Source organism: Nyctereutes procyonoides, unplaced genomic scaffold, assembly GCF_905146905.1.
Source record: "Nyctereutes procyonoides isolate TBG_1078 unplaced genomic scaffold, NYPRO_anot_genome, whole genome shotgun sequence".
Lineage (NCBI taxonomy): Eukaryota > Metazoa > Chordata > Mammalia > Carnivora > Canidae > Nyctereutes > Nyctereutes procyonoides.
The window spans coordinates 7,459,842-7,478,997 of record NW_026575034.1 but is presented as its reverse complement, the minus strand read 5'-3'; the positions used below and the strand labels follow the sequence as shown (position 1 = coordinate 7,478,997).

Here is a 19,156-nt window from a genome sequence, read left to right as displayed (position 1 = left end):
ACCACCTTGCTGCTTGGCTTGTTTTTGGCATTGCCATCAGGAATTTTTATGATCACTTGACTTATTTAGCATCCCAAGAAGGACAAAAATGCATGGCCCCATCTAATTTTGCAAAGAATATAGGAATATCTTGGTTTTTGATAGTATGTTTTGTAGTTTTGTTTTTACTGTTATAAAAAGGAACAGGATTCTCGTGTGTGTGTGTGTGTTGTGTGTGTGTGTGTGCACGTGCTGTATTTGTTATTTCAGATCTGTCATTGTGTTCTGTACAAACAAAACACAAAGGTGTGTGGCCTGAGGTAATCGAGGTCAGTGAAAATGTTTCCAGTGAAGATAATGTAAGAACTCAGATTCTGGGCCATAAGAAAGTTGGCCGGAACAAACTATTCTCTTCAGGTACTATTTCGTTGCCTAGGATTTTCATGAGCTCTTCTGCAGCATCAATTATCACCTCCTAAGCAGCTGACTCACCGATCTATATTCCTGGACCTAATCCTTTCCAGACTCTAGGTCCTCATGCTGCTCTGAAATTGGTTTCTTAATGACCTTGACCTGGTCAAAAATGGACATACCATCTTTCCTCATCCTGAATTATTTCTTTCTGCTCAAAGTTACCATTTATTCTTCCACTCGCTCCCATTTTTAGTAAGCCTCCCCCTTGCCACAGCTAGGAATGGTGGACCCGTAACCGAATTAAATCCTGAGACCCAGGAAGATGATTACCAAGCCAAGATGGACACTGAACACATGTTGAACCAACTGGATTTTGTCTTCTGGGGATTTCAAAACAGGATGTAGAGAATGAGTCAGTAAGTGCACTGGCCATGTGAATTTTAAGGTCATACATATGCAGATAGAAACAGAATTGATGGGGGATCCCTGGGTGGCTCAGCAGTTCAGCACCTGCCTTCAGCTCAGGGCATGATCCTGGAGTCTCAGGATCGAGCCCCGCGTTGGGCTCCCTGCATGGAGCCTGCTTTTCCCTCTGCCTGTGTCTCTGCCTCTCGTTCTGTGTGTCTCACATGAATAAATAAATAAAAATCTTAAAAAAAAAAGAAACAGAATGGATGCTAGGAAAACAAAATTCAGAGACGCAGAAGTAAGAGCTTTGTAAGTGGCAGGCAATCAGCAGCAGGAGAAAAGAGAAGACGGAGAAAAGGAAGAGTAAATTTATTGATTGCCTAGTTCCTAGGAAGGTCAGCAATACTTGAAATCATTGGGTTCTGAAAGTTCTCTATGTTTTTATTTAATCATGCTTTCTCTTGAATTTATTTAAGTGGAGTTTTGTCCCTGGCAACCAAATTCTTCCTAAGTGAGGCATTCCTTTCCCTGAATTTTCTATTACCACAAGAAGCAGATTATTTAGTGATTACTCTTCCAGTTATGGCACTACATAGTGCTTTACCTTAATTAATTTCTCAATCTCAAAACACCTTTATGTGATAAGGAGCATTCTCTTTGTACAGATGAGGGAATGAGGTTTAGAGAAAACAAACATCTTGTTCAAGGTCATATAAAAACTGTCTGACACGAGAATTAGACAATAAGCCATCTCACTAAAGTTATGTCCTTATTTTTGTGCTTTTTATCAGGCCCAAATGCTAAATCTTTATAAAAAGTACTTATTTTACATCATAGCATCCAGTAAGTTCTCTGAATTGTGTCTTAAAATATTCTGTCTTTTGTTTAGCATTCGTATTAATACCCATAGTTTACAGTGGGCAGGTCTATTTCCTATAAAGATCTCCATTGAATTTATTCTGTGAATTGTTTGCCAGATTCATCATTCCAAAGCCCAACTATAATTATATTATTCTACCCTTTGGAGTTCTCCTGTGGATCCCTACTACCTGTTAAGACTGATAATAACACTTTTTTACTATGTCAGTGCCTTATCCACGATCTCCCCAAATTAACTCTCCTACCCCATCCCTCATCCCTCTTATGTTACCTTGCCTTCCTTCTAAACAAAACTTTTCATTATTTCTCCAAATAGTCTTCGGACATTGCTACTTCTGTGTTTTGTTTCTGTTCCTCTACCCAAAAGTCTTTTCCTTCTCTTTAACTTTCTGTAATCCATTTGAAATGCCCTCTCCTCCATAGTATTTGATTCTTCCAGTTGAGTGTGACTACTCATTCTTTCCCTTAGAAATCTTAGAATGTCTCCTATATGCTTTTAGTGTAATTCCCCTTCCTTTCCTTGTGATACAGAGTTTTTAGTTGCAAATATAGGGATGGCAAGTACTTGGCATGTGTAGGATTACTGTGTTCATGACAGGCAGCATGAGTTCACTGAAGTTCTCTTTACTGGGACTACCTTAGAATCCCTCTAACATAATACTCAAGGAGGACACTACCAACCAATTGCAAGCATTGTGCCAAATGAAACTGGCCTGGTATCCACATTATCATACCTCCTGCTTCTCTTCATACTTGGTACTTGACCTTGGACTCAGCACAGCTGTAGAGAGCATTCCAGAGCCTTTGCTGAGGACTACGTATGTCTCGATTCTCCATTTTCTTTGGTCAGGGCACTGTTTTAGGCTGAAAAAGGAAGGATACCAACATTCCAGGGCTTTGACTCCTTTTGCTGCAATTTTTCCACTAGTCCTACTTATAGAGATACAGATGCTAGATCATTAAAAAAAAGGCAGCAAGCCTATTTAAAAAAAAAAATCTAACCACATGTTTTAATGTGAGAATTGATTTCCAATCTGCAGATTAGAAGGTCATTACTTTAACATGACATTCATTTGCAATACAACTGGTCAGATTTGTATCTTAAGTGAGCAGACACTGGCCTAAATATAATCTGTCCCCTTCTTACAGGTCATAACTCGACATTTGGAAGAATATGATGTATGTCACTCCCTCATACACACACATGACAACAAGCACATAACTGAAGAAAGAATCCAAGAAAGAATGAATGACATCAGGAAAAGACACCATTCAAATGGGTTTTATATTTAAAAATCTAGGACATAAGATTATTCTGTTAAGATTCCATTTATATTAAAAGTAACTATTATAAGTTACATATTTCAGATGAATGTTTAAAAAAAATGAGCTTGCTTTATCACTGTTCTTAACTACTTTATGCATTACAATGTTTTCCCCCCTTTTTTTATGTGGAACTCTGTTTTTCCTTGTGATACAGTGGAAATGTCAACGGATTTCCCCTTTTCATTGTTCCATCATGTTAAAAGAAAACAAACCTGTTGGAGAGAACATGATGATTAATGTCTATGGTGCATTGAGTATTCACTACTTGTGTAATTCATTTCATTTCCATTCTACGGTAAATGGAGAAGTCTTTAGGTATTTGGGAAAGTAAGTTGCCAACGGAGGGAATACATCCTGAGTAAATTTCAGGTTCCATCAGGTTTTACTTTAAAACTGAGAGATGGGGATCCCTGGGTGGCGCAGCGGTTTGGCGCCTGCATTTGGCCCAGAGCACAATCCTGGAGACCCGGGATCGAATCCCACATCAGGCTCCCAGTGCATGGAGCCTGCTTCCCTCTGCCTGTGTCTCTGCCTCTCTCTCTCTCTCTGTGACTATCATAAAAAAATAAAATAAAAATTTATAAAAAAAATAAAACTGAGAGATGGAGTGGGGTAGGGAAAAGAAAGGAGATTTCTTTCTCTATTTTTTCTTTTTTTTTAACATTTCCTGGTCTGGGCTCCATTCCAGCACTATATTCACAAGATTCAATAATTTATGACCTAGCATAAATCAGATACCCATCACAGTTAAGTGTGATTTGTTATATGTGTAGATTTCTGTTTATGGTATCTTTATTGAGATTTTCAGCAATAAGATGTAATATGTAATCTCTACCTATTTAAAAGCTTCATGCTGTTTGATCACGAAAATGATTTGCGTCTTCCTTATCTCAGTGGAGAGAATATTTGATACAAGTTTGTCTACCATGAAGTCCCTGTGGTATAGCGTGCTTGGCAAGCTCCCCCACTGCACTGAAGCATACGGTGTGTGCTGAATGACGGCGGAATTAGAGACACTATGCGCTGGTGGCCAATAAACAGCAATTTAGTTGTGGAGAGAATTAGCTTAATATAAACTCAGAATTTCATTCCCACCTCCCCAGCAGATGGCATATATGGTGATATTTTCTGAAAAGAATATAGCCTGGCCATTTTGCTTCTCTTAATATACCAGATGTGATAGAGACAGTACCAGTTTGGGGGTCAGGTTACCCAAATTAAAACATTGATTCCCTCATGAATTCGTATCATAACCTCAAGGGAGGTATAGAACTTTCTGCTTCTCATTTTCTTCATCTGGAAGTGAATAGAATATCTAATTTACAACTTGAAAGAATTAAATGCGATTCAGGGAAAGTGCCTAGAATAGTATCTGCCATACAGTAGGCTTTCGAGAAGAGGAAAGTGTTAGTATCCTACCATGGATAGAGGGAGAGAGAGGGAGACATCATCCATAAGTGAGCGAGCAGAGGACACTGGTTTCATGGAGGTTTTCTAAACCTGTTTGTGGGCTTTGCTTCCTTTACAGTTCTCAGGAATTCCTTTGTTGAACAAAACCATAATCTTGAGGAGTGTTTGCTTACTGTGCTGTCCTCCTTATCAATATGTGTCTGACAAGAACTAATAATCAACCCTAGTTGGGATGGAGGAAGAATAAAAATGCTTTAGTGGAGACGTGCATAAAAAAATTATTTGTGGGAGCACCAGCCACACAAATGGGCCAGTGACTCAGCCAGTTAAGCATCTGACTCTTGGTTTGAGCTCAGGTCATGGTCTCGGGGTAATGAGATCAAGGCCTACATTGGACTCTGTACTCAGAGTGGAATCTGCTTGAGACTCTCTTCTCTCCCCTTCCCTCTGCCCCTCTCCCCACTCACATGTTCTCTCTCTCTTTTTCTCTCTAACAAACAGATAAGTAAATAAAATCTTAATTAAAAAGATGATTTGTGGTCCATAGCAGCTCTGAAGCTAAGTTGAGGTGCAAAATTAAAGAGGTCACCAAAAAAATCTGTAACCTCTAGTTCTGCAGACATCCCAGACAGTGATCCTGGTCTCTGATCATGACACACTCTCTTACCTCCCCATGTGTAAGAAATGTAGCATTCTAAGTAATCCCATACTTTGGCTAATTAAAAAAGAAAAAAAAGTATATAGTAACAAAATGCCTGAGAAACTTTATTAAATCTAATAAAACTCCAATTGCCAATTCAGAGGGTACCTCAGTCCCTTGCAGCGGCTTGCTGTCACAGCTGTAAGGATCAGTATCCCTACCTGACAGCTGTTGAGGACTAATGAGTCGTCCAGAATTCTCAGAGATGTGATGTAAGATAAACTATAACCCAGGATGTCAACTCTGGCTGAACCACCTATTACAGTGGTCTTGAAATTATATTATGAATAAATAACAGGGATTGCTGGGGGAGGGTGGGGGTGGGAGTGAGATACAGTAAACGAGGTTTCAGCACTGATCCCAGTGTAAATTTGAAGAAAAAGTTTGACTTTGGAAAGATGAGCTTGAATAAATCTTTAACCCTTCTCTATTTCCCCCATCTTACTTTATGTCCCAGAGAGCTTTGGCGTTTTGCCTCAGCCTCCCATTGGATTAATAAGGAGACTAAAATAAATAGGAAGCCAGGTCTTCCAGCATCTGGCTTAGGGTCTCTCCATATTTTGGACTATATTTGTGTGCATACCTGTTCCCAGGCATCTCAACGGCCTTGTCACCTTTCGTCCTCAAACATTAGTTGTGTGTCATCTTTGTCGAATGGCAAAGCTCTGATGTGGGAAAATATTTTTTGAGGCTGTGGCAAGATATCAACATTTATTTCCTCCTATGACCTGTCAAAATTTGAATCCATCCTTCCAGACGTAAAATGCAGGACATACTTCATCAGCTGTCAGGAAGCAAGGAGCCTCAGTGGGGGCATGTAAACAGCATTTTGCTTTATATTCCTGCTAGAGAGGCAATAATAGCATGATCAAGGCTTTTGCTGCACACGACGGTAGTAAAATCTTTACGGCCCTCCATTTAATGACAGACTGGTCTTTCTGAAGCCTTACAACACAGACCTACCCGGAATTAGAGATTAGGGAGAAAGAAATTCATGAACTTGAGCGACCATGATTAGTGTCCACAGAGATTAATTATATGTTTAATGAGCTTGCAGCAGGTGAAAGATGCATGAGAGATCTATGCCACTGGGTCTGGTTAGGGGTGTCTGGAAATGGAGCTAATTTGAATATGTTTATGAAAGAGAAGTAGGGGAGAGGTTGGGTCAAGGAAGAAAGAACTGGTGGGAACAGAGTCTGCAGGGTATTTGGATTTTTTACCCTTTTTGATTTTCTCTGTCTCTCTCTTTCTCTCACACACATATCCCACTTTGGGAAGTTGATGGGACCTGTGAATAATCTCCCCAGAAATATTTTTATATGTACCCCGAACAAGTTTGAGAATGAGTAAGGACTTTAGTGAGCCGCTGAAGTCCATCCCACAGGCATCCATGGATCACAGCCTAAGAATCACTGATATAGCAAAGGACAAACCAGGTACAATTTGGTTTCTATTATGCCCAATAAACCCTCCTCTTCTTCTAAGCTCTTTCTGTTTTAATAAGAAATCTCCTGATCTTTCATGAGTATGTTAATCTTTTCTTTTTATTGCTTTGCTTTCCTTTCACTGCAGTCTTTGCACTTTAAAGGACGTTTTACAGAGTGGGAATAAGGCTATTATAAAATGGGCCTTTTCATCAAATCTCTTAATATGGGTTTCTTTGGTTAAAGGGACTCTACAGATAATTCTGGGACAGTTTCAACCTGTCTCAATACAGGACTCTCTCCTCCACCCTGAGCTTCTGACCAACGACCACATTTACTAGGACAGTTTCCATCTCCCACTTCCCCTTCTTGAAGCTCAGAGTGAGACTTTAAAGAATTTTTTAAAGTGCTCCCGAAGAAAGACATCAGCAGAAAATGAAGAAAACCAGAGGACCAAGATGATCCCCCAAGTACTTCCTTACTTCCTGAATTAGCCAGTTAACCATGCCAGGTAAATGCCCTTCACTTCTTTAGGGCTGTTCTAACTATCTGAAACTAGAGTGAGTTCGAGCTTTGACTAAAGAAACCGAACTCATCTGAGAAACTCATCCCTGAAAGCACACATGCAGCATCATTACCTCCACCTTCCCTCGTCCTTGCTCTCTGCACCTTGATGGAAAGGAAGAGCAGAGCCATCAGAGAAGATGGCTAAGTGTGCCTTTGCTGCCAGCTTTGCTCAGAGGTGCACCGCCTGTGGCTGCCTCGAAGGGAGTTGCCCTGGAGAGAAACCAGTGACTTGAGCAAGGTGGAGTAAGTGCCACTTTCTCAGACTTAAAAAGGATTTAATTTCTCAGGATGAGTTTGATAACACCAGGCCATCGTGTTTTTTTTTTTTTTTTTTTTTTGAAGTTGGTAAGTTTCTCGTCTTCTCAAATCTGTGTGCATCCAGATTAAAAATGCTGGGTTTATTGATCTCTGTTGCTTGTGTGTGTTTGGCTTCTCATTCCTTTCCTTTTCTCCTGATCTCCTTTTATTTTTACAGGAATGGTCTCAGGTAATAACTGCGTCACTATGATGTCCTTCCTTGTAGCAACAAATGAGCCTAGCACCCCGGCTGGAGTCTTTAATCCCTTACTTTACACAAGAGTGTTCTTGCCTAACATTTGCCTTTCATTTGTCTTACTAAAAGAAGGTTAAGCAAAAGGGCAAGGGATGGAGTTTTTCCATTCCCTGGCACTAATACTTGAAAACAGACATAGAAGCCACGTATTTGGGACTCAGAGACCCATGCCAAATGATGTTTCACTTGTCACTATTTAGATTCTATTCCCTGGGTTTCCACAGGCCTCCGGAGGAGGTGGCAGGGGATGTAGGGAGGCTTCTTGGTACACCATCTTCTGATGCCATGTGCCTCCAAAGAAATCATGTTTCTTACAAAGACTGAGCTATGTCATGTTTTGGTCTCTTGGAGCCCTCCTGCTGCTGCAGCACTCCAGGAAGCAAATATCTTTCTTCAGAGAGAAAACAAAACTCTAGGTAAGATGTTTCCAGATGCTGATTCTCCATTGAGAACGAAGATTATCGTATGTTTTTTTTTTTTTTGGTTGTTGTTGTTGTTTTTTGTTTTGTTTTGTTTTTTTCTGCCCACTCCTTGACTGTAGTTGATCCACCTTGTTCAGGCTTGGGATGAAGTTCAGAAAGTTTAAAAAATTGGTTGCTCATAGCAGGGCGATAGGCTAAAAGGGAATATTACCTTAGATGGAGACAGTTTAGTGCTTCTAACCTTGGAGTGGGGCTACCTCCCTAGTAATTAGTGAGGTGGCTGTCTTCATAAATGTTGGCCTGTGTGGACTTTCATTTTCCCTTCAAAAGGCATTTAGCCTCTGTGCCTATATACTCCTGCTGTGCCTTAGTTGGTAATTTGCAAAGGAAAATGAAGAGGAAAAAAAGATAAAATTGACCTTTGATTACAGATATCTTTTCCAAGTGTCATACAGCAAGCCCAGAATTCTTTGAAGAAAATTCAGGTGACAGAAAAATAAATGGATCTATCCTCTCACTTCCCTATTCACTCAGACTGGAAGATGTTAGCGTGGTGATTTTTAGAATCAAGATCTCCCACGATTGCTCAGATGCAAAAACTATACAATGGGAATTGGATCTTCAGAGTCCTGCATGTAAACCAGGGGCTGGTGACAAATGATCCTACCGGCATGGCACTGCAGGCCACTTGTAGGCAGCCTCACTGATCATCGCTGGCTGGAACACATGTGGAGTAAATGCTAGGCGCTTTGTTTTCCTTTAATATTTAGTTGAATCAGGACAAGAATTGTCTAAAGTGCATTTTAGTAATTTAAACCTGTCCCATACCCCATGTAGGTGATTTCCTTAGCTTATCTAATAATCTTCACAAAAATTATGAGCTTATCTGTTTTCATGAATGTGGAAAATAATGCAGGAAGAAATTATATGATCTGTCCAAGCTGGTAAGTGACAGATTGGGGACAGAAACCCAGACAGCATGGCTCCTGAGTTCACGCACCTAAACGGTCTGACACTGCCTCTTAGGAATAAGTTAATATGTGTAGAGAACTCAGAGCAGTGGGAGTAGTTGCTGTTTCTGCTGCTGCTTGTTCTTGTTGCTGTTGTTTCCTCTTCCTCCTCCCCGCCTTTTCCCTCCTTTTTCCTCCTTCTTCCTTTTCCCCCTCCTCCTGCTCCTTCCCTTTATAATAATTATTACAGTATTTATTTTAACAATGTGGTGTGCCAGATGCACATTAATAAGTCGCTGCATTTATTTATTTTTTATTTTTTAAAAAAACATTTTTTTTTTATTTATTTATGATAGTCACAGAGAGAGAGAGAGAGGGGCAGAGACACAGGCAGAGGGAGAAGCAGGCTCCATGCACCGGGAGCCCGACGTGGGATTCGATCCTGGGTCTCCAGGATCGCGCCCTGGGCCAAAGGCAGGCGCCAAACCGCTGCGCCACCCAGGGATCCCAAGTCGCTGCATTTAGAACCTGTTTTGTGACATTTACTCACAAATTACTTCGAGATGTTCCCATTCATGACTTGAAGTTTCGTGTATATCTCATATATTTGGTGATTTTTATATCAGAGACCTTCTTGATTTTTAAAAATTCTGGGGGAGGGATCCCTGGGTGGCGCAGCGGTTTGGCGCCTGCCTTTGGCCCAGGGCGCGATCCTGGAGACCCGGGATCGAATCCCACATCGGGCTCCCGGTGCATGGAGCCTGCTTCTCCCTCTGCCTGTGTCTCTGCCTCTCTCTCTCTCACTGTGTGCCTATCATAAATAAATAAAACAAACAAAAAAATTAAAAAAAAAAAATTCTGGGGGAGCCTGAGTGGCTCAGTCAGTTGGGCATCTGACTCTTGATTTTGGCTTAAGTCATGATCTCGGAATTGTCAGAGAGAGCCTGGTATTGGGCTCCACCCTGAGCATAGAGTCAGCTTGAGATACTCTCTTTCTCTCCCTCTATCTCTGTCTCCCTTTCTCCCTATCCACCCCTCTCACTTTTGCCCCTCCCCCTGCTTGCACAGGTGCTCTCTCTCTTGCTCTCTCTCTCAAAGAATAAATAAATCTTTACAAAAAATAATAAAGCAAATAAAAACTCAGAATTCTTGTTTAAGGAGCTTCCCAAACCAAAATATGATAATTTGCTCATCTCCCAAATATGAATCTGCAGGGTTTTTTGCTTGCAAATCGCCTGTGATGTACCTATTAGAATTGTTAAGAATGAGTGGCTATATCACAGGAGGGTCATATATTCAGCATTTAAAGAGGAACAAAAGAGAGTTGATAGTTTGGGGAACATTGATTGGTTATCTCCAGGATTAGATGGTTGTGAAGGGTAACTCCCTTCTCCTCACCCTCATCATCTGACCTGATGCTACCTGTCGTATCTGATTTCTTACCATCATCAGGCCCATTTTTTTTAATTCCAGTATAGTTAATTTACAGTGTTACATTAATTTCAGGTGTATAATAGCATGATTCAACAATTTTATACATTTTTTACTGCTCATCATAGTAAATGTACTCTTACCTCCTTTCACTTACTTTACTCATCTCCCCACCCACCTCCCCTCTAGTAACCAACAGTTTCTTGGTTTGTCTCTTTTTCCCTTTGTTCATTTGTTTTGTTTCTTAAATTCCACGTATGAGTGAGATCACATGGTATTTGTCTTTCTCTGACTTATTGTGCTAGCATTATACTTTCTAGCTCTATCTGTGTTGCTGCAAATGGCAAGATTTCATTCATTTTATGGCTGAGTAATATTCCATTTTAGTTATATACCACATCTTTATCCATTCATCTATCAATGGACTCTTGAGCTGCTTCCATAATTGGGCTATTGCAAATAGTGCTGCAATAAATGTAGGGTTGCATTTATCCCTTTAAATTTGTGGTTTTGTTTTTTGTTTGTTTGTTTGCTTTTAGTAAATACCCAGGGGTATGATTACTGAATCATAGGGAAGTTCTATTTAACTATTTTGAGGAAGCTTCATACTGTTTCCACAGTGGCTGCACAGTTTGTATCCCTAGCAACAATGCTCCAGGGTTCCATTTTTCTCACATCCTCACCAATACTTGTTGTTTCTTGTGTTTTTCATTTTAGCCATTCTGACAGGCGTGAGATGATATCTCATTGTGGTTTTGGTTTCCATTTCCCTGATGATGAGTGATGGTGAGCATCTTTTCATGTGCCTGTTGGTCATCTATGTCATCTTTTAAAGAGTCTATTCATATCCTCTGCTCATTTTTAATTGATTTTTGGGGGTTCTGTTATCTTTTTTGTTTTGCTATTGAGCTTTATGATTGATGTATTGGGAATATTAACTCCTTTTCAAAAATAGAATGTGCAAATACTTTCTCTGATTCAGGAGGTTGCCTTTTCATTCTGTTGATGGTTTCCTTTGCTATACAGAAGTTTTTTAGGTTGACGTAGTTCCACTTTTTTTATTTTTTGCTTTTGTTGCCTTTGCTTTTAGAGTCAGATCTAAAAAAAATCATCACCAAGAATGATTATTAGTGAGCTTCCTGCCTGTGTTTTCTTCCAGGAATTATAGGTCTTTGAGTCTTATATTTGAGTCCCTAATTCATTTTGAGTTAATTTTTGTGTGTGATGTAAGACAGTGGTCCAGTTTTACTCTTTTGCATGTGGCTGTCCAGTTTTTCCAACAGCATTCATTGAAAGGTTTTCCTTTCCCCATTGTATATTCTTAAGTAACCATATATATGTGGGTTTATTTCTGGGCTCCCTATTCTTTTATATTAATTTATGTGTCTGTTTCTATGCCAGTACCATTCAGTTTGGTTATGATCACTGTGTAATTAAGGACATGATGCCTTCAGATTCATTGTTCTTTCTCAGAATTACATTAGTAAGTGTTTTGTGTTTCCCTACCAATTTTAGGATTGTTTGTTGTATATGTGTGAAAAATAACATGGGAATTTTTATAAGGATTACATCAAATCTGTAAGTGGCTTTTGGTAATATAGACATTTTAATGGTATTCTCCTAGTTAATGAGCATGAGATAAATTTCCATTTAATTTTATCTTCTTCAGTTTCTGTCATCAGTATCTTATAACTTTCACTGTACAGGTCTTCCACCTTGGTTAAATTTATTACTAGATAATATCTCTTTTTGACACTTTATTGTTAGTAAATAGAAATGCACAGATTTTTATATATTGATTTTATACCTTGTAATTGTATCAAAGTCATTTATTAATTCTAACAGTTTGCTGGTAGAATCTTTAGGGTTTTCTATATCATGTCATCTGTGAATAGTGACTGTTTTACTTCTTCCTTTCCAATTTGCCTTTTATTTCTTTTCCTTGCCTAATTGCTCTCACTTGGACTTCCAATAGATGTGTTGAATAAAAGTGGCAAAGGTTGGCATCCTTGTCTTGTTCCTGATCTTCAATGAAGAGCTTTCAACATTTTACCATTGAATTTGATGTTACCTGTGGGTGTGTCACATATGGCCTTTTTCATGGTGAAATACATTACCTCTATACCTACTTTGTTGAGAGATTTTTAAAAAGATTTTATTTATTCATGAGAGACACAGAGAGATGCAGAGACATAGGCAGAAAGAGAAGCAGGGAGCCTGATGTGGGACTTGATCCCAGGACTCTGGGATCACGACCCGAGCCAAAGGCAGACACTCAAACCCTGAGCCATCCAGGTGCCCCAAGAGCTTTTATCATAAATGGATGTTGGATTTTGTCAAATGCTATTCTGGATCTGTTTAGATGATCCTGTGACTTTTATTCTTAATTTGTAAATGTCTGCCACACTGACTTATTTGCAGATGTTGAACCACTCTAGCATCCCTGTAATAAATCCCACTTGATCATAGTGTGTGATCCTTTTAATGTATTGTTGAGTTTGGTTTGCTAATATTTTGTTGAGGATTTTTGTATCTGTATTCATCAGGGCTGTTGACCTGTAATTTTCTTACTTTTGTGTTGTCCTTTTCTGGCTTGGTATCAGGGTAATGCTGGCCTTTTAAAATGAATTTGGAGCCTCCTGAGTGGCTCAGTCAGCTAAGTGTCCAACTCTAGATTTTTGCTCAGGTTATGACCTCCAGGTTGTGAGATCTAGCCCCATATCTGTTGGGCTCTATGCTCAGTGGGGAGTTTGCTTGAGATTCTCTCTCTCTTCTCCCTCTCCCTCCCCCTGCTTGCTCACCCATTCTCTCTCTGAAATAAAGTAAATGTTTAATGAGATGACTTTGGAAGTATTTCATCTTTTTCAATTTTTGGAAGAGTATGAGAAGGAGAAGGTATTAAATATACTTTGATTGTTTAGTAGCATTCACCACTGAGGCCATCTGGTCATGGTCTTTTGCTTGTTGGGAGGTTTTTGATTACTGATTAAATCTCCTAACTAGTAATTGGTCTAGAATTTTGTATTTTTTCATGATTCAGTCTTAGAAGATAGTATGTTTCCAGAAATGTATTCATTTCTTCTAGGTGGTCCAACTTGTTGGCATTTAATTGTTCCTAGTATTCTCTTATGATCACTTGTATTTCTGTGATATCATTTGTAACTTCTCTTTCATGTCTGATTTTATTTGAGCCCTCTTTTTCTTGGTGAGTCTAGCTAAAGTTTTTTTTTTCCAATTTTGTTTTTTTCAAAGAACAAGTTCTTAGTTTCATTTATCTTTTCTGTTGGGTTTTTAGTCTCTATTTCCTGCTATCCCTCACTTAAGTGTATCCTTCCATGATAAATGTAAGCAGTACATCTGTTCACAAGAACTGTAAAATCTCTTTGAGACATTTAAAGAAAATAAAAGAATTTGATTCCCCTAGTCTATTTGCTCCATAAAGGCAAATGCTGTGTGTTTTATTTATGTATAGTAGATTTTCAGTGGCTTTTAGATAAATGAGGTTTATAAGAATGAATGAATAAGTAAGTGAGTGAATGAACAGATGAACGAAGATGTGCTATAACTTATGTCTTTTCTGGTAATGCCATTCATTTCAGTCCAATGAATACTTATTTACAGCAAGTACTGAGTTTGAGATCATGGATACAAGGATGAGTAAGAAACCCATCAGTTTCTTTCAAGGAATTTAGTAGAGGGCAGGGATACTAATTATATAATTAAGCAGCTTGGAGACTATTTGTTACTTAAGTCTATAAGTTGAGATCAGGACCCAAATCTCTTTGTCTTATTAGAGGAAAGGCAGTGTCTTTGCATCAAATAAGAGATCTTTTAAGCCAGAAAATCAGTGAGGGCCCAGGGCTGCAAAGAAAAAAAAAAGTATCTTATTCTCTGTAGTAAATTATATTTTTAGTTCAAAATTTCTTCCTTCTGTTTTTTTTTGGAGGGGGTGAAGGGAGAGCTTTCCTTCTAGGCTTTTCTAAACCATTCTTTATTAGATTTCTCCTTATCAGAGAATTAAACTCCCTACTCTCATGACATGTTAGCCATATGATTGCTTTGGTCAATGGAATATAACTGAGAGCCATTTGTGTCACCTCTGATAGAAAGCTTTAAAATCCATTGCATGGCTAATCTATCTGTGCCATGAGGATGGCATAATCCAAAATATAGGTTGTTGGTTCTGTCTGGATTCCAGAGTGAAGAGGATTAGAGCAGAGCTGCAGCCAACCTCCACAAACGTGTAAAATGAATGGGAACTAATCTCTGTAAAAAACAGAGATACCAGGATTGTTTATTACTACAGCATGCCTACCCTGAGATAACTGATATATTTTCCAAGAGCAGAGAGGGGGGTATTCCTCCACACTTTTCTCTTAGTAATCCCTTCTCACATTTGCCTGTTCTGGGAAGTCTGGATAAAGGAAGAAGAAGATTGGGGGTACTGGTCAGTATAATGTTCCGTTGGTTACACTTCACTATACTTAATGCTTTTGACCAAGTTCACTTGTACTTAAGGGCTGGTTGTACTAACACATAAAACAGAGGCAGCGTATCTTGATAAAGGTAAGAGGTAGTCATAGAAAGGGGTCTCTATGAAAGCAAAGCCCAAAATGAGTTTTTATAATACTGTTGAGGCCATTTTAAGAGTTCTAAAATTGCCACACAAAACTGAAAAAAATCCTGCCAGTAAGTTTCTCCATCAGTTGTCATAGAAACCATCACTTTTTTTGGATAATACTGAGACAATTAAATGTTAACCTGAGTATTAGTGGAGAGAAACTGCTAAATTGCAGATCGAAGAGCTTTTGATGGGTCATAGAAATAGAGTCCCAATCAGTCATGAATTCAACTTTTCTCATAAATTTTTGCAGTATTGTCATCAACGGTATACACTGCAATTCTCTGAGGAACTTGCCACTCTTCTCCAACTATTCTGTATTGCTGGTCCCAAGGAAGAGAATTTTTCATCAAAGCTATTGGTTTGATACACATATTTATAATATGACTATGGAATATAATCTTATTCAGTCCTTTGGGGAAAAATACCTAGGTTGTCAACTTGATGAATGGAAAGGAAAATATGTGAGTAGGAGTGCACATAGGGGATAGCAAACATATAGCTTTGGAAGTCGATAAAGAGATTAATTCATTCAGTCTATGAGAAATTTAGCTTTCATCATATACAGATCACATCTCAGAGCTCTTTGAGTCTCATTCTTTTCTGTAAAACGAAGGTATGCCTGCAATATTGACCTACTCATTTAATGTTAAACTCAATGCAAGAGGATTCAAGTTAAACATTGTTGATTAAACATTAGCATTTGTATCTGCATATATTTTCATACCCCTGGGAAAGAAACAGAATTATATAAATGACAGTAAAGGGATAAGAAAAAGGAGAGAGGATTGGAGTGGCTAAGAATGGAGGATACAGAGTATATGGACAAATAAACTGATAGATCACAGAAAAAAATGAAACTTAAGTATTTGCATAGTTACTTACAAAGAAATTTGGAAACACTTAGGAATTGGCACCGTATGCTACGCTGAAGATGAAGGTCACGTGTGGGGATAAACAGAGGAGGATTGGATGAAAACCTGTTTAAGGAGCAATTAGACTTCCAGGTCCCTTTCCTACCCTTTTGCAAACAGAGGCTTCATCTTTGAAGCCTAAAGATTTGCTTATGTGGGAAATTGTACCAGAAAACCTACAGACATGGAAGCACAAGGTACAGCAAAAGGCAGGGTGAGGATGTATAGGGAAAATCAAAGAAAGTAAGTGTAAGGAAATCTCTAAAACTGCAGCATCCCTAATTCCTTCCCCGGACTTGGCAGTGTTGACATTTACTTCACAAGGGAATGACAATGATTGCTCTCTGAAAACAATGACTACTTCAAAATAAAAGAATTTGAATATCTTATAACAAAGTAGCCAGAAAAGCCTAAAAAAAATGAAAGGCAGAAATAAAACCATCAAAATGGATAAAATAAATCCACAGAGAATGTGTGTGAACAGAAAAAAATGCCCAAGGAAAATCTATGATATTTGTAGAAAGACGGGAAAAAATTGCACTTATGAAACAATACCATGGTATAAAATGAAACATTCAAAGAAGCAGAAAGAAGTTCTAGAAATTATAAAAATGATAGAAATACAAAAGTTCATTAGACTAATTGGAAGATCAATTTGAAGATATCTCAAGAAGATAAAATAAAAGCCAAAAGGAAAAAACAGGAAAGGAAAAAAGGGGGGCAAAAATAAGAAAATTAGAGGACATATTCAGAAGGTTAGTTCTGGATAATGGAAGTTACAGTAAGAGAAGGCAGAAAAGAGAACATCAATGAAGATTTAATGAATAAAATTACCCACAAAGCAAGGACATGAATTCCCATACATGAAGAACTCGTTAAATATCTAGGTACAATTTTTAAAAATCATACCATTGTAAAGTTTTTAAATAAGAAAAAAGAGAAGATTCTAAATGCTTCTAGAAAAGAAGAGAAAGCAGGTCATGTGTGAAGGATATAGAATCAGAATGGCATTGACTTCCCACCATTAGTATCAGAAAGTAGAAGACAATACAAGAAGGTGTTCAGAATCTTGAGGGAAGTTGGAGTCCGCAACTGTATACCCAGCTAAATATCAAGTCAGTAATGAGAAGTGTTGTAGACTAATGTTCCCCCCAAAAATGTCCATGTCCTAATTCCCCAAACCTGTGAATATGTTATTTTCTATAGCACAAGGGATTTTGCAGATGTTGCTAAATTAAGGACTTTGAGATGGGGAGATTATCCTGGATTATCAGGATGAACTAAGTAATCAGGAGGTCCTTACAAGAGAGAATATTAATTGTAAAGGTAAAAGACAGGGCTCCATATTAAAGCCAATTCTCAAAAGTGGCTCATGCCTTCTTTCTTACAAAGCTACTACAGATGTGCTCCTCTAAAGTGGGATGGAGGGGATCCCTGGGTGGCTCAGCGGTTTGGTGCCTGCCTTTGGCCCAGGAGTCCCAGGATCAAGTCCCACATTGGGCTCCCGGCATGGAGCCTGCTTCTCCCTCCTCCTGTGTCTCTGCCTCTCTCTTTCTCTCTCTGTATGTCTATCATAAATAAATAAATCTAAAAAAAAAGGGATGGAAACCATGGAATTTGGCAAAGTGAGTAACCACACAGGAGAGAAATTTTATAGGAAGGGATATATAATTATAAAATTAGCTTGTGCCAGCCATAAACAATGTGTATATAGTTATAAGCACTAAATTTTGGCAGACAAAATTTGTGATAAACTATGTGAGGGCATGCAAGTAGCAGAAAACAAAAAGGTGTCTTCATCTTCTAAATAGGACATTAAGTGACAATGTTAAGAATTAGAAAAAGCGAGAAATGAGCATGAGACACAAGCTATCCATAACTGTGGAAGTGAACACCAGAACACATAGCTAAAAGAGAAGAATATGCTTGCCTTTGGGGGCTGAGAGTCAGAAACAGGAAAGACCTGATGCTTTTAAACACTATGTATTATGTAGGACTAGAAATACAGTGAGATTGGAGAGGAGAAAACCTTTTGCTCACTTTCTCCTTTTTCCTTCTTTTTTCAATAATTCCATTTCTCCTTTGTCAAGAATTCTGCTCTTCATTGAAATTAAGTTTTCCATGGGACTTCTTTCATTGTAATGTTAAATGCCTGTGTGTGAGACTGTTGGCTGCTCTCCGTCCTGGGCTCTGCATTCACAGAACCACTCTAGTGGTGTGCAGTTGCCATATGATCTACGTAGGCTCAATTCCATCTCATTCATCATTTATCCCGGAATCTAGTAAAATCCCTGGCATACAATATATAATGGTTGAATAAATGAAATTCTGGCTGAAAAAAATGAATGAATGCATAATCATTATTACAATTTTATGAGCATCATAAATCACAGATTAATATGAGAGAAGAAGATACTTTTAGAGCTGTTCATGGAAAGTAGATGTTTGAAATATTCTTGAAGAGAGAGTGCTAGCACAAATTGCATATCTCTGGATAGGCACATGCACGGTTTACACCTGCAAAGTCTTAATGTTCACTATACAATTATGCACACTTTTAACAAAGTCCCTTTGTACTGTCTTCCACAGGCTGATTCAGCAATCGAATCCCTGGGGTGATGTCTGTCACTAAACACAGTACTCCACTGCCTTCTATTGGGAGTAGACCTCCCTGTGCAATTGTGATGTACTTCTCACAACAGTTGCCAAGTGTTGACAGTGACATGAACTATGTTGATTGCAATTACTTCAGTCTACTAGAGCAATTATATAATAACTTTTTTTTAAAGATTTATTTATTTATTCATGCAAGAGAGAGAGAGAGAGAGAGAGGCTGAAACATAGGCAGAGAGAGAAGCAGACTCCTCACAGGGAGCCTGATTTGGGACTCGATTCCTGGACCCAGGGTCACAACCTGAGCCAAAGGCAGACGTTCAACCGCTGAGTCACCCAGGCATCCCTATATAATAACTTCTAAAGAAATTTAGTTCTCCCATGCTCTTGTGATTAGGCTTCCCATATTCCTGGATGCCAAGATAGTGTAAATGGTGCCCTGGACTTGGATTTGAAGACCTAGATGCAAATCCCATCTTCATAAAACCTTGTTAACTTCTGTGAGTATATTTGTCAATTACTGTTGCAGTAATTCTATGTGATAA

At 38.7% G+C, this 19,156-nt stretch overlaps 1 protein-coding gene across 3 annotated transcripts in view; it reads left to right on the top strand.

Moving 5' to 3' along the window:
* NELL1 (neural EGFL like 1) overlaps window positions 1–19,156 on the top strand; it is an 814,467-nt gene that overhangs the window by 644,371 nt on the left and 150,940 nt on the right. The window lies entirely within an intron of this gene.